Here is a 14,930-nt window from a genome sequence, read left to right as displayed (position 1 = left end):
ATGGTTAGGATGAGGTAGAATTAGCTGGTTGTCTCCAAGACCTGGGAGATGTTTTTTGGCATTGGCAGAAACAATAGTATCCAAGTTTCCTTTATTTTGCACACCTGGCTATGTGTGTGGGATACCCCTCCACTCCCCCCTGTATGACAGGCCAAGAAATTTTATTCATCATTTATGGGAGTAACTTAGAATTCTTCAGTTTTAAGAGGCAGTGGCATAGGATATTATCTGAGGGAAGCTTTCCAAAAGGGGAGTGCTCCTCTGTTATTTCCTTCATCTGGTGTGGGTATTCATGTCTCCCAAAGCTCCTGCATCCATCCTATCAAGAGGAAGAAAGGGGGTAGTGCATCTGAAATTTAATACTATCTTTGTGTGAAAATGATCCTGCTGGTTTTGTTTCTTTGATGATTACATTTTGAGGTGTTTCTTCCAGTTGGATTTGCAGTCACCACTTTTCACTGTGAAGTGAGGGTGGGCGTAAGGAGACATACCAGAATTAACACCCTCTTCTTTCTGCCTCATGCCTCTAGTTACACAGGTGAAACAAGACCAAGGTCTGATATTCTCCCTGGAAACTGGGAGTGGACTTTACCCTTTGCTGAGAATCACAGCCATCTTGATATGTTTGTCTTGTCTTTTCCATTTGGAGGTGCGTTAGTAAAGTACTTCCCTGGGTCCACCTTGTGATCACATGTGCATTTGTAAAATAGCAAATGAGATTCAGTGATTAGGTCTTCCAAAGGGAATTGGCCTTCCAGGGTTCTAGTCCTTAAAATCAGTAGCTAAGTGTATCAAAAAAGAAAAATGTCAGAGTTTCCAGGCTTATGAGCAGATACTAATCTTTGGTTCATTTTCACCATTCTAGAAAGAAGATTAGCAGGTATGATAAATGGGGCACTTAATATTTTGTTCTAGGTCTCCATATAATGACATTTAGGTTCAAGTATTTAGGTATAAATAGGAGACAAAAAAATGCCAAACATTGGTAACTTACTACCTTTTGACATGTTCTCTTTTAAATGGAGGGCTTTCTGATCTTTTGTGCATATGTAGATTACCATGGAAATGTTTGTATTATTTAAAAGTAGAGAAATTGTATCATTATGTCTGAGCAATATATTTTGTAGTATTTGGTGTTAATATTTGGATCATCTCGTGAAGTTTTTTTCCCCCTGATTTTATCATGAGGCCAAGAGAAGTCGGTATATATTTGTTGGATATTTTGCTTGTTTATCGTTGTGGTGAAGATTCTGTTTTTCTAATATTCATGGAAAATCATCCTACACTTTTTTCTCTACTCATGCTACTTTTTAATGGTGCCAATTGCCCACAACGTATTGCTTAATACTACACCAATACATCTAGTAAAAGCTGCCAAATTTTGAGGCTGTTTTCCTTTTTTTTTTGTGGTATGCGGCCCTCTCACTGTTGTGGCCTCTCCCGTTGCGGAGCACAGGCTCTGGACGCACAGGCCCAGCGGCCATGGCTCACGGGCCTAGCCACTCCGCGGCATGTGGGATCTTTCCGGACCGGGGCACAAACCCATGTCCCCTGCATTGGCAGGCGGACTCTGCGCCACCAGGGAAGCCCTGTTTTCTTTTTTAAAATGGCACCAGGAGCTATTAACTTCTTCAGGATATACTAATATAGGAACTTTGCTGGCATATATTTTACATTCATAAAATTATTACTTGGAGGAACTTAGTGGGATGATAAAGTTTCAACTTTTAATTTGAAGGTGAATTAAACTGGAGTAGAGACCTTGAGGCATTGCATCAGTCCTTAGAACCAGCAAATCTGTGTGACTGTTCCTTCGTCATCCTATGTCAACAAGTAATTTTTTTTGTACATAATTGAAGCTGCTGAGCTTCCAGTATATCCAGGAGTTAGTTGCTAGTTGTTAGTTTCGTGAGTTGGGGGCATTGTGTAGTGGAAGAAGTACTAAACAATAATTTAGGATTTTCTGGCTTTGCCATTTCCTGAACATGGAAACATGGACCTGTCACTTAATCTCCTTAGGACAGTTGTTCTCTTAGAGTCCTTCCAACTAAGATTTTATGAGCCCCTTAATCCTACTCCCGTAATAATGGGAATTGGTTTTCTTAGATAAGCATTTGTTGTGTTTGCAGTGTTTGGTTTTATGATAAAGAGATCCAAACTCAGAGGTAGCATTATTGTAATCAACAGAGCCATCGTTTCATAACAATAGTGTTCAAGCAGGGGCAGCACTGCTGCTCTATGGGGCATTTGTGGCCATCATTTGATTGTCACAATGATTGGAGGGTGCTTTTGGTATTGGGGGTGTTTGTGGGGTGGGGTGACAGGAATGCAATATGTTCAGTTGAGGGAGCACAGGTCCACACACTGAAAATAAAATTGTGCTGCCAAAAATGTCAACAGCACCACTTTTCTGTAGAGAAATAACATTTCCTCCCACCCTGAAATGATACCTCAGTAGTTAATATTTTCATATTTGAAATGCCAAAAGACTACTGCATTAGAGGCTACATGGCAGTGGAGGACAAAAATAGGAAGTTTGCTGATCACAAGGTGCATCATAGGTGTTCTGTGCTGGAATTGCTGTATTTGGTGGACTGCTTATGTCTTTCATGATATTTTGACTGATGATAAACTGTTAAATCCCAGTATCCCATTTAGTTTTTAAAAGAAGGCTTTGTTCCACAAGTGCCTGGACAGGTAAAATTACTTGATACTACTTTGCTAAATGGGTAGATAGAGCAGCCCTATGATAGCTTTTTGATTATTTTGCTGAAATAAAATCCTAGATATTAGGGAGAAATGACTTAAGAAAAATGAAGGAAACCTGACCAGTTGGCACCCTGACATGAGATCATTAACATAACAGTTCTTTATACTGGGAATTGGGACAATCTTGAGATCCATGCCTTATGCTCTTAAAAGAGTGATCATAGGAAAGAGTATTTTTTTTAAACGTTTGTTAGAGATAACACCAAATATACCATGGTCTTTCTGAGCACACCTTTGGAAAATACAGCTGTCTTTGACTCAGTCTGAGTCCTTATTTGATATCTGTGGCTTGGGATAAAAATGTGCAATTAGTACTCTAATTGTTCTAAACAATGGGAACATACTGTTATCTGAATGTCAGAAATCATTCTTCATTCTCACAGTGCTGAAACTGTCATTTTCTGTATTTTCATGTCATTCGAATATCATTGCATTTTGTATATTAACCCAAAATAAATGTCCATGTTTTTCAGGATGATATCCTCGGCCCACTGTTCTAACACACTCTCATCAGTATTTGCTAATGACTCCCCTAGCTCACTTCTCTGAACTTCATACTCATGTTCAACTGCTTAGTTGGCACCTGTGCATGGATGTTGCATTAACACCTAAAACTCAAAATGTCCAAAAGGAAAGGAAATCCTGTCTTTCTCCAAAGCCATCTTCATAGCAGTTGGCAAGCTTAAAACCTCTAGCCTCTCTTGCCTCCTTTTCCATTACAATTAACACCCAAACCCTGCTAATTGTGTCTCTTAATAAAACAGATCCATTACTGTCTCTGCAATCTGTAGCATTCTAAAAATAACGGCAAACTTTTAGAGCACTGACTCCTAGTCACTAGGCTGAGTGTATGTATATGATCTCATTTAAAACTCAAAAAATTCTATCAGGTAGGTAATGTTGCTATTCCTAGATTGTAGAGAAACAGGCACATAGAAGTCCCTTGTCTACAATCAGAGAGCTGGTATGTTTTATTTTAACCCAGGGAGTCTTGAGTCCAGAGCCTGTATTTCTGATGACCTTCATATATATATATATATATATATATATATATATTTAATTGAAAAAGTCTTAAATTTAAGCACTATGCCAGTTCCTTGTCAGTTCTTGCCTGGTCTACTGCAGCAAGATTCCAAACAGGTCTTTCCTATTTCCTCCAATCCTGTCCCCTAAAAAACCATCCTGCATATAGTTATGGGAAGAGTATGGGCATGGTTCCTGGGTTCAAATCTTGGCTCTGCTGTTTCCTAGGTGTGTGATCTGACATAAATCACTTAATCTTTTTGTGCTTCCCTTCCTCATCTGAAAAATAATACCCCCTCAGTGTTTCTTCATGGATGAATGCATTAATGTAGGTCAAGAGATGACTTCAAAACTCCTTAACGTGGAACCTCTATTAAGGTCCTACTTGCGTGCATACCATCAGTAAACCCTTTGCTCCTGTAACACAACTTGCTTGTTGTCACCTATATTCTTTTAATCTCTTCCCACATATTTTCAACACTTTTAAATGCAGTTGACATCATTTCATTACTTTATACCATTTCATCTCTCTTTTATTCACTTTCCATCCTGGGATTTAGGAAGGGAACATTTTGCTTAGAGAGGAAGAATACTATCAAATGGTGAATTGGTGAATTCTTTTAGGTAGGAGGGATTGCAGACTATTTTCTCTTTTTTAATAGCACTACTTATTGGGGTTAAAAATGTCCTAAACATAGTCCTGCCAGGAGTGCGAGGTTAAGATGGTTTCCACTTTAGCTACTTAAAGGAGACCTAAATACAACACGAAAGACTATTCAAGTGTTTGCTTATGTGAATGCTTATAAAAAGATTATTATAGAGATATGGGAACATATGTATATGTATAATTGATTCAGTTTGTTATAAAGCAGAAACTAACACACCATTGTAAAGCAATTATACCCCAATAAAGATGTTAAAAAAAAAGATTATTATAGATTGGAAATCTCCAATTCGAGCACAAAATTAAAATTAATTTTGTGAACGGCTTCAGCAATATCTTTGTAACAATTTCTCCATAACAATCAACACAAGACTGGTCTGTCAGTGAACTGAAAATCCCAAATTTAATAAACTACACTTGATATTTTTTGTAGCTGTTATCCTAAACTTGAGCCAATTTGACTGCAAAAGCTTACAGTCATCTGACTTTTGAAATTCTTAATCTGAATAGAATATTTGCAAAGGTAAGAAATGAAAGTGTATAAATAATAGGTTTTTCATACAGTTTTAAAAGGGCAAACATCATTTTGACTTCTTAATTGAAGGGGGGGGGAAAAAGCTACTGCATTACACGTAATTGTCCAGTCTAGGGTGAATGGCTGAAATATACCGTTTTCTTTATGTGTGGTAAAATTCCAACTCAGCCTCTCCCTGGATCTGAGGGAATGCATGCTTTCTCAACTCTCCCCAAAGACGCAGTCTCTCCTCTGGCCCAGTTGGTCCTTTGGAAGGACAGAGCATTCTGAGGGCCCCAGCTGATCTCAGGATATGAAAATCAGGTTATGGACCATTTTCCCCTTAGCCAAGGATTATATATTAGATCCTTTTAAATATAAATCTCAAATGAGATAAAGGGTGTGAAAGGCATATAAACTCTAACGCAGGTACAAAAGCTTGAAGCATTATTCAGTGAGGTATACCAGTGAGGCCATAGATGACTTTAGAATATGATTAGGTATGTAGAAAGGCAATTTAGGTGGAGGTATGTCCCTATTCAAGACTGTAATTTATTAATTGAAGATTGGTATTAATCCTGCATTCTTCCCTAGAAGTTCAGATTTGCAAGTGTACATGTTTGGCGTTTTTTAAACTATTTACCTATCTATCTATTTATTTATGGCTGCGTTGGTTCTTCGTCGCTGCGCGCGGGCTTTCTCTAGTTGCGGCAAGCCGGGACTATTCGTTGCGGTGCGCGGGCTTCTCATTGCGGTGGCGGCTTCTCTTGTTGCAGAGCCTGGGCTCTAGAGTGCAGGCTCTGTAGTTGTGGTGCCCGGGCTTAGTTGCTCTGCGGCATGTGGGATCTTAGACCAGGGAACGAACCTGTGTCCCTTGCATTGGCAGGCGGATTCTTAATCACTGCGCCACCAGGGAAGTCCCGTCCGTGTACATGGTTTTGATGCTAATAGAGATCAAAGCTAAACTCATTCACAGTAATGGTTCACATTGTAGGGTGCCCCCCACACACACCCATTTAACATCGAAGGATTATTACTAATTGAATCCAAAAGCTGGTTATTTGAAAATACCAAGAAAATAGATAAAATAAAGAAAAAATGAGACAGTAAAAATACATAAGATGAGGAAAAGAGCTGGCCATCATCCCTTGATGGAAGAGGTTAATAATAAAATAATGCAACTCTGCTGCAACAAAGTTATAAAGCTCTGGGGATACAGATGATTTACTAACAAAATGTAAAATACCAAAATTTACTCAAGAAGCGGATACCTTGAATACACCAATTAGCATAGATAAAGTTAAATATAAAGAGTTATCATGACTGGTTGTCTTCATCTGAGTTCTATATGACACTTTAAAGAAAAGTAATTCTAATGCTGTTTAAAGTAGACTAGGTCAGAGCTTCTCCAATCTTACTGTGCGTATTCATCTGGGGATCTTGTTCATGATGCACATTCTGATTCTGTAGGTCTGGGTTAGGGCCTCAGATTCTGCATTTCTAACAAGTTCCAGGAAATGAGCTTGACATCCAGGTGATGTCCATGCCACTAGTCCATGAAGCATACTTGGGGTTAGCAAAATTCTGCATCATGGGGGTGGGGTGAGCTGGGAGATGGAAGCCCTACAATTCATTTTATGAATTTATCATAAATTTAGTATTGAAACCTGATATGAAATATACAAAAATAAAATAATACATCAGTCTCATTTACTGAATAAATGGAAGTTTCTAAATAAAATACCAGTAACAGAAATCCGGGCTCTCTGCTCCTCCCCTTTGACAGATAGCCACATCATCCCTGAGACATGATGGTAAAGGGTGGATTGAATGGATTTGGCTGTATTGGACATCTGGTCATTAGGGTTACTTTTAACTCTGTCAAAGTAGATATTGTTATTAATGACCCCTTCACTGACATCAAATACTTGGTCCACATGTTCCAGTATAATTTCATCCATGGCAAGTTTAGTAGTACAGTCAAGGCTGAGAATGGGAAGCTTGTCATAAATGGAAAGGCCATCTCCAAGGCTGTAGGCAAGTTATCCCTGAGCTGAATGGTAAGCTCACTAGTATGGCTTTCCGTATCTCCACCCCCCTAGTGTCTTGGTTGTGGATCTGACCTGCCATCTAGAAAAAGCTGTTAAACATCATGACATCAAGAAGGTGGTGAAGCGGACATCAGAAGGCCCCCTAAGGGGTATCCTGGGCTGCACTGACAACCAGCTTGTCTCCTGCAACTTTTGCAGTGAAACCTACTTTTCCACCTTTGACGCTGGGGCTGGAAAATGCCCTCAGTGACCACTTTGTCAAGCTTATTTCCTGGTATGACAGTGTATTTGACTACAGCAACAGGGTGGTGGCCCTTAATGGTCCACATGGCCTCTAAGTAGTAAGAGCCCTGAACCACCAGACACAGTGAGAGGCCCTCAGTTGTGGAGTCCTTGCCCCAGCTCAATCCCTCAACACACTGAGAATTTCCTGTGCTCAACGCAGTTTCCAATCCAGACCCTCTGAAGAAGAGAAGGGGCTTAGGGAGCACTACCTTGTCATGTACTATCAGTAAAATACACAGTACCCAGCATTGCCCTCCTCCCCCCAAAATCAAACAATGTAGCAAAAGAACAATAAACTTTGACTACATAAAGTTTATTCTAGGAATGTGATGTGATTTGGTATCAACACTCTTTATTAAAGCAACAAAGAAGAAAAAACATATAAAGTTATCAATAGATGTGGAAAAGGTCATTTCTAACACCAATCTAAATAAATAGGGAAGGAGAATCTTGAAGTATGAGAAAGGCTATTTAGCAAAACTAATAGCAAACATTCTAAATTGTGAAACACTAGGATGACTCCAAAGATTAGGACTAGCTAGTGATACCCACTATCACTAGCATTATTTAACACTATTTTGGAGGTTCTAGAAAATGTAATAGGACAAGAAAATGAAATAATCAGTACAAATCCTTGAAAATAAGAGATAAAGCTGCATTTTTTTTGTTGATAATGTAACATTTCCAGAAAACCTAGAGGCCCTAATTAAAACACAAGAATTAAGAATTTGGTAAGGTGTTGAGATGTGAGACAAGTATTCTAAATCAAAGCTTTTCACTACATCAGAAGTAAGTTCCTAAAAATGAAAATGGGGAAAAGCATTACCTTTATAATACGTAAGCTACTCTTGGGCAAAGACTTTTTAAGTCACTGTTCTCAGGACCTAGAACAGTGCTTGCTGTATAGTAGATGCTAAATAAATATTTGTTAAATGTGTTTGTGACCAAAAAACCATAAAACATGTATGCATTTCATTAGAAATGTATAGGACTATAGAGAAAAGTTTAAATCAAGATCTAAATAAATGGAAAGACAGAAGCTCTTGAATGGGATAACTTAGTTTCATTAAAAAATAAATTCTCTCCAGATTAACATATACATTTAATGAACTTCCAATTAAGATTGCTACAGCATTTTTTCTTTTCTTTTTTTTTTGTTTGTTTACTTTGTTTTATTTAGGGTAAAATGGTCATAAAATTTATATAGAAGAAGAAATATCCAGGAATGGCTAAGAAAAATATAAAAAAGAAGAATGAAAATTTGCTTCAGATACAAGAACCTACTATAAAATAATTGTAGTTAAATTAATATGATATCGACATGGGAACAGACAGGTCAGTGGAACAAAATAGACTATCAAGAACTAGATCTCAGGGTATATGAGAATTTAATACAAGAAAAACAGGATTCAGTTCAGAGGAGAAAGAATGGTTTGTTTAATAAGTGGTGCTTGCAAAACCTACCATCCACCTCAAAGAAAACAGTTGGAGCATACCTCTTATTATGCATAAAAATAAATTCTAGGGAGATTAAAATGCATGTAAGAAAAAAATTAAGAAAATCTCAGAAAATGTATATGTAATTTGAGGATGGAAAGACCTTCTTAATCATGACAGAACACTTAAAACCTATAGCAGAGGGCTTCCCTGGTGGTGCAGTGGTTGGGTGAGAGTCCGCCTGCCAATGCAGGGGACACGGGTTCGTGCCCCGGTCTGGGAGGATCCCACATGCCACGGAGCGGCTGGACGCGTGAGCCATGGCCACTGGGCCTCTGCGTCCAGAGCCTGTGCTCCGCAGCGGGAGAAGCCACAGCAGTGAGAGGCCCGCATACCACAAAAAAAAAAAAAAAAAAAAAAACTATAGCAGAAAAGATAGACCTGTTTATATAAAAAAATAAAATTTTGAATAACAAAAGATATTAGCCAAATCAAATGACAAATAATAGATTTGTAAAAAAATTCTAATGAAAGTGAAAGGATTAGTTAATATCCATAATATAGAGATTTTATAAATTGACAAGAAAGGGACAAAACTCCAGAAAAAAAATAAGAAAAAGGAATGTATAAGCAAATAGAGGAAAAGTAAATATGAGTGACTAGTAAATAGATGAGAAGGTATAAAATCTCCTAGTTGTCATATTAAGCATAATGGTAATGAGGTGTCATTTTACATCCATCAGATGGGCAAAGCTTTCAAGAAAACTAGTATCTTTTGTTGTTGAGTAAGTGTGAGAAAAGGGTAAACTCATACATTCCTGGCAGAAATAGAAAATTTTAATATATTTCTCCAGACTGCTTTCCAAAAACAAAAATAGACATACCCACTGGTGCAGCAGTTCCTCTTTTGAGACACTCCCCATAGAAATAAACACACAAATATGGGAAAATGAAGGTATAAGAATATTTGTTTTGGTGAATTTATAGTGGGCCGAAACTAAAAACAAAGTGACAATGACAAAAACAATAAAAGAATGTATAAAAGTTTCTGCATGTAATTTTATGAGTGTGGGAAAATTTGGGAGAATATCAGGTATTGTTAACATGGATTATCTGGGATTGAGGTTGTTGACTGAAAAAAACGCATAACATGAGAGCTGTGAGTTTCAGTTTTTTGGGGGGATTTACTGAGAGCTCTGAGGAACTGCTCCAAAGAGATAGTTGGGGAGATCAGTATATATATGATTTTGGCCAAGAGGTACATGCAATCAAGCACACATTTCAGTAGAGTGTTACTGCTAGTCACAAGGAAGAGATATCACTATTAATGATTTTAATGCTTTTCTAAGTATAGTAAGGGAAATGCAAGAATTCAAGTTCATAAAAAATTTCTCCTGAAAATATCTAACTATCTGAGGGCCTGTTCTACCAGTTTTCCCAGAGCACAGAGTGCCTTATCCCAACCTTTGCCCTGAATTCCTTTCAGGGTGTATTGTAGGTTAGCAGCTGCAGTGGCTATTGACTTGTTTCTTGTAGAATCTGGTGGCGAGCAACATTCCTTAGTTGGCAAGGTATGGATGTGGGGAGGGAAGAGGGGTTATCAGAGGGTGTGTAGAAACAAGCTAACAAGGAAAAAGCAAGAAAATGCCACTAATTACCTGCTGCATGTCCCTGCCCAGCATAAATAGCCCATTTTGTAAAATTATATATATACATATATGTATATATGTATATACATGCATATACATGAATATATGTGTATATGCATAAATCTGTCTATATGCAGAAAGAGATTGGGAAAATTTGAGTTATAGCCATATCTATAGACACATAGGGATGTCTATGACGTTTTGCTAAGTGAAAAGAACATTGCAAAGTAAACTGTATAACACGGTTTTCTTGATAAAAGAACAAACAAAAAGCACCCTCTATATGTATATTGTTGCTTTGACATGTTTGCATGAGCAGAGAGAAGGGTGTGGAAGTGCCTGCTGGCTGGTAGGGTGGGTCACAGCTCAGGGCTTGGGAGAGGGAGATGGTAGGTTCTTTCTTTACACAGTTTTTAGTATTATTTTACAGTAGGCCTGTTGTACTTTGTAATTTGAAAAACTTGAAATTACATTGCTTGACTATCTGGGTAGACATTTTTCTTGACTTATTATCTCACTTTGAAGATCAGTTTTGTCTCTCCTATTAATTAATATTAAACCTTGACTAGTATTTGTCATTGGTCATTTTTTTTTATATTAGTCATTAGATATTTATAAAAGTCCTATAAACATACAGCTCTGGGTAGAGTAATTTTTGCATTTAGTCATTCTTTTCTAGAAAGATTAAGAACAATACGTTTACCACTTATTTATTTGTATCACTCATGAATCCTAAATCACAGGTTTTCGTTCATTCAAATATGAAGTGAAGAAGGAAGGAGAGTAATTGCAGAAAATTCATTTGCATCCTGTCACATAATTATGGAGTATTATCTAGACCAGAGCTGTCATTTGGAACTCTCTGCAATGAAGGAAATATTCTGAAATCTGTGCTAATGTTGTAGCCACTAGCCACATGCGGTTATTGAGCACTGGAAATGTGACTAGTATATCTAGAATTGAATTTTAAATTTTATTTAATTTTAGTTTTAATTAAAATGTGATATATGTGATCTTAAAAAAAGTCAATTTCATAGAGAAACAGAGTAGAATGGGCTGGGGGACAGGGAAATGGGATAATGTAGGTCGAAGGATACAAATTTTCAGTCAGAAGGGTAAGTTCTGAGGATCTAATGTACAGCATGGTGTCTACAGTTAATAATAAGATATTGTATATTTTGAAAGTTCCTGAGAGTAGATCTTAAGTATTCTCACTGCCCCCCCAAACAAAGTTAACTATGTGAGGTGATGGACGTGTTAATTATCTTTACCTTGATAATCATTTGACAGTGTATAAGTATATCAAATCATCATGTTGTATACTTTAAATATATACAGTTATATTTGTCAATTATTCCTCAAAGTTAAAAAAATTATTAGGGAAGAATTAAATTCAATGGGCTTTATGGGAAGAATGGACATTCCCCAATATGTAAGGAAAGTGGTCCAAGGGAAGGAGTCAATTTTTCTATTGTGAGGGAAACCACTAGGAGGTTTTCCTATACTTTTCATGAAAGGATTTGCCTAGGGAAGTGGTTCTCAAAATTGTTTGCTCATTAGAATCATCTGAGAACTTTAAAAACCACTGACGTCTGGTCCACTCCCAGAGACGGTAACTTCATTGGCTTCGGGGATTCCTGTTGAGCAAATTCCTTCACATAGATCTTGGTAATGATATTTTTAATCTGAACCAAAAGCAAAAGCAACAAAAGCAAAAATAAAATAACTGGGATTACATCACACTAAAAAACTTCTGCACAGCAAAGGAAACCACCAAAAAAAAAAATGAAAAGGCAACCTATTGAATAGGAGAAAATATTTGCAAATCATATATCTGATAAGGGGCTAATATCCAAAATGTATAAAGAACTCATACAACTCCAAAGATCTGAATAAACATCTTTCCAAAAGAGACATACAGATGGCCAACAGGTCTATGAAAAGATGCTCAAAATCATTAATCATCAGGGAAATGCAAATCAAAACCACAAAGAGATATTATTTCATACTTATTAGAATGGTTATTATCAAAAAGACAGGATCTCTAAAATAAAGAAGCCTCAGTGGGGGAAGGCAACGGGCCTGGCTCTTTATCTAGTCGTATGTTTATTTGAGATTGCCTGCTTTGTAGTGGATGCCTCTTTGAAATGGATACCTTGGCAATCAAAGCTTAAGTCAAGCACTTGCATTCTGGAAAAACAAACAAACTAACTAAGAAACAAGAAAACCCCCACAACTGTCAGGGCTTACATTACATATACATGTGCTAAAAACAAAAAAATAAAAACAACAACAAAAAATAAAACGCTATTGGACTCATTAAAAAAAATGGTATGGAATTAACTTAGGCATTGGGATTATTTAAGCCCCCAACAAAATGGATTAAATGCTCCAACCAAAAGACATAGACTGGCTGAATGGATGCAAAAACAAGACCCATATATATGCTGTCTTCAAGAGACACACTTCAGACCTAGGGACACATACAGACTGAAAATAGGGGGATGGAAAAAGATATTCCATGCAAATGGAAATCAAAAGAAAGCTGAAGGATCAATTCTCATATCAGACAAAAGAGATTTTAAAATAAAGACTATTACAAGAGATAAAGAAGGACACTACAAGGGATCAAGGGATTAACCCAAGAAGAAGATATAACAATTGTAAATATTTATGCACCCAACATAGGAGCACCACAGTACATAAGGCAAATGCTAACAACCATAAAAGGGGATATCGACATAGCACAATCACATTAGGGGACTTTAACACCCTACTTTCACCAATGGGCAGATCATCCAAAATGAAAATAAATAAGGAAACACAAGCTTTCAATGATATACTAAACAAGATGGACTTAATTGATATTTATAGGACATTCCATCCAAAAACAACAGAATACACTTTCTTCTCAAGTGCTCATGGAACATTCTCCAGGTTAGATCATATCTTGGGTCACAAATCAAGCCTTGGTAAATTTAAGAAAATGGAAATATCAAGTATCTTTTCCGACCACAACACTACAAGACTAGATATGAATTACAAGAAAAAATCTGTAAAAATACAAACACATAGAGGCTAAGCAATACACTACTAAATAACCAAGAGATCACTGAAGAAATCAAAGAGGAAGTCAAAAAATACCTAGAAATAAATGACAATAAAAGCACGATGACACAAAACCTATGGGATGTAGCAAAAGGAGTTCTAAGAGGGAGTTGATAGCAATACAATCCTACCTCAAGAAAAAAGAAACATCTCAAATAAACAACCTAACCTTACACCTAAAGTAATTAGAGAAAGAAGAACAAAAAAAACCCCAAAGTTAGCAGAGGGGAAGAGATCATAAAGATCAGATCAGAAATAAATGAAAAAGAAATGAAGAAAACAATAGCAAAGATCAGTAAAACTAAAAGACAGTTCTTTGAGAAGATAAACAAAACTGATAAACCATTAGCCAGACTCATCAAGGAAAAAGGGGGGAAGACTCAAATCAATAGAATTAGAAATGAAAAAGGAGAAGTAACAACTGACACTGCAGAAATACAAAGGATCATGAGAGATTACTACAAGCAACTCTATGCCAATAAAATGCACACCTGGAAGAAATGGGCAAATTCTTAGAAAAGCACAACCTTCTGAGACTGAACCAGAAAAAAATAGAAAATATAAACAGACCAATCACAAGCACTGAAATTAAAACTCTGATCAAAAATCTTCCAGCAAATAAAAGCCCAGGACAAGATGCCTTCACAGGCGAATTCTATCAAACATTTAGAGAGGAGCTAACACCAATCCTTCTCAAACTCTTCCAAAATATAGGAGAGGGAGGAGCACTCCCAAACTCATTCTATGAGGCCACCATCACCCTGATACCAAAACCAGACAAAGATGTCACAAAGAAAGAAAACTACAGGCCAATATCACTGAGGAATATACATGCAAAAATCCTCAACAAAATACTAGCAAATATGATCCAACAGCACATTAAAAGGATCATACAACATGGTCAAGTGGGGTTTACCCCAGGAATGAAAGAATTCTTCAATATATGCAAGTCAATCAATGTGATAAACCATATTAACAAATTGAAGGAGAAAAACCATATGATCATCTCAATAGATACAGAAAAAGCTTTTGACAATATTCAACACCCATTTTTGATAAAAACCCTCCAGAAAGTAGGCATAGACGGAACTTACCTCAACATAAGAAAGGCCATATATGACAAACACACAGCCAAACTCAATGGTGACAAACTTAAACCATTTCCACTAAGATCAGGAACAAGACAAATTTGCCCACTCTCACCACTGTTACTCAACATAGTTTTAGAAGTTTTAGCCACAGCAATGAGAGAAGAAAAAGAAACAAAATGAATCCAAATCAGAAAAGAAGAAGTAAAACTGTCACTGTTTGGAGACGACATGATATTCTACATAGAGGATCCTAAAGATACTACCAGAAAACTACTAGAGCTAATCAATGAACTTGGTAGAGTAGCAGGATACAAAATTAATGCACAGAAATTTCTTGCA

This window comes from Orcinus orca, chromosome 20 (assembly GCF_937001465.1).
Source record: "Orcinus orca chromosome 20, mOrcOrc1.1, whole genome shotgun sequence".
In the NCBI taxonomy this organism is placed as follows: Eukaryota; Metazoa; Chordata; class Mammalia; order Artiodactyla; family Delphinidae; genus Orcinus; species Orcinus orca.
This window is presented reverse-complemented; position numbering follows the sequence as displayed.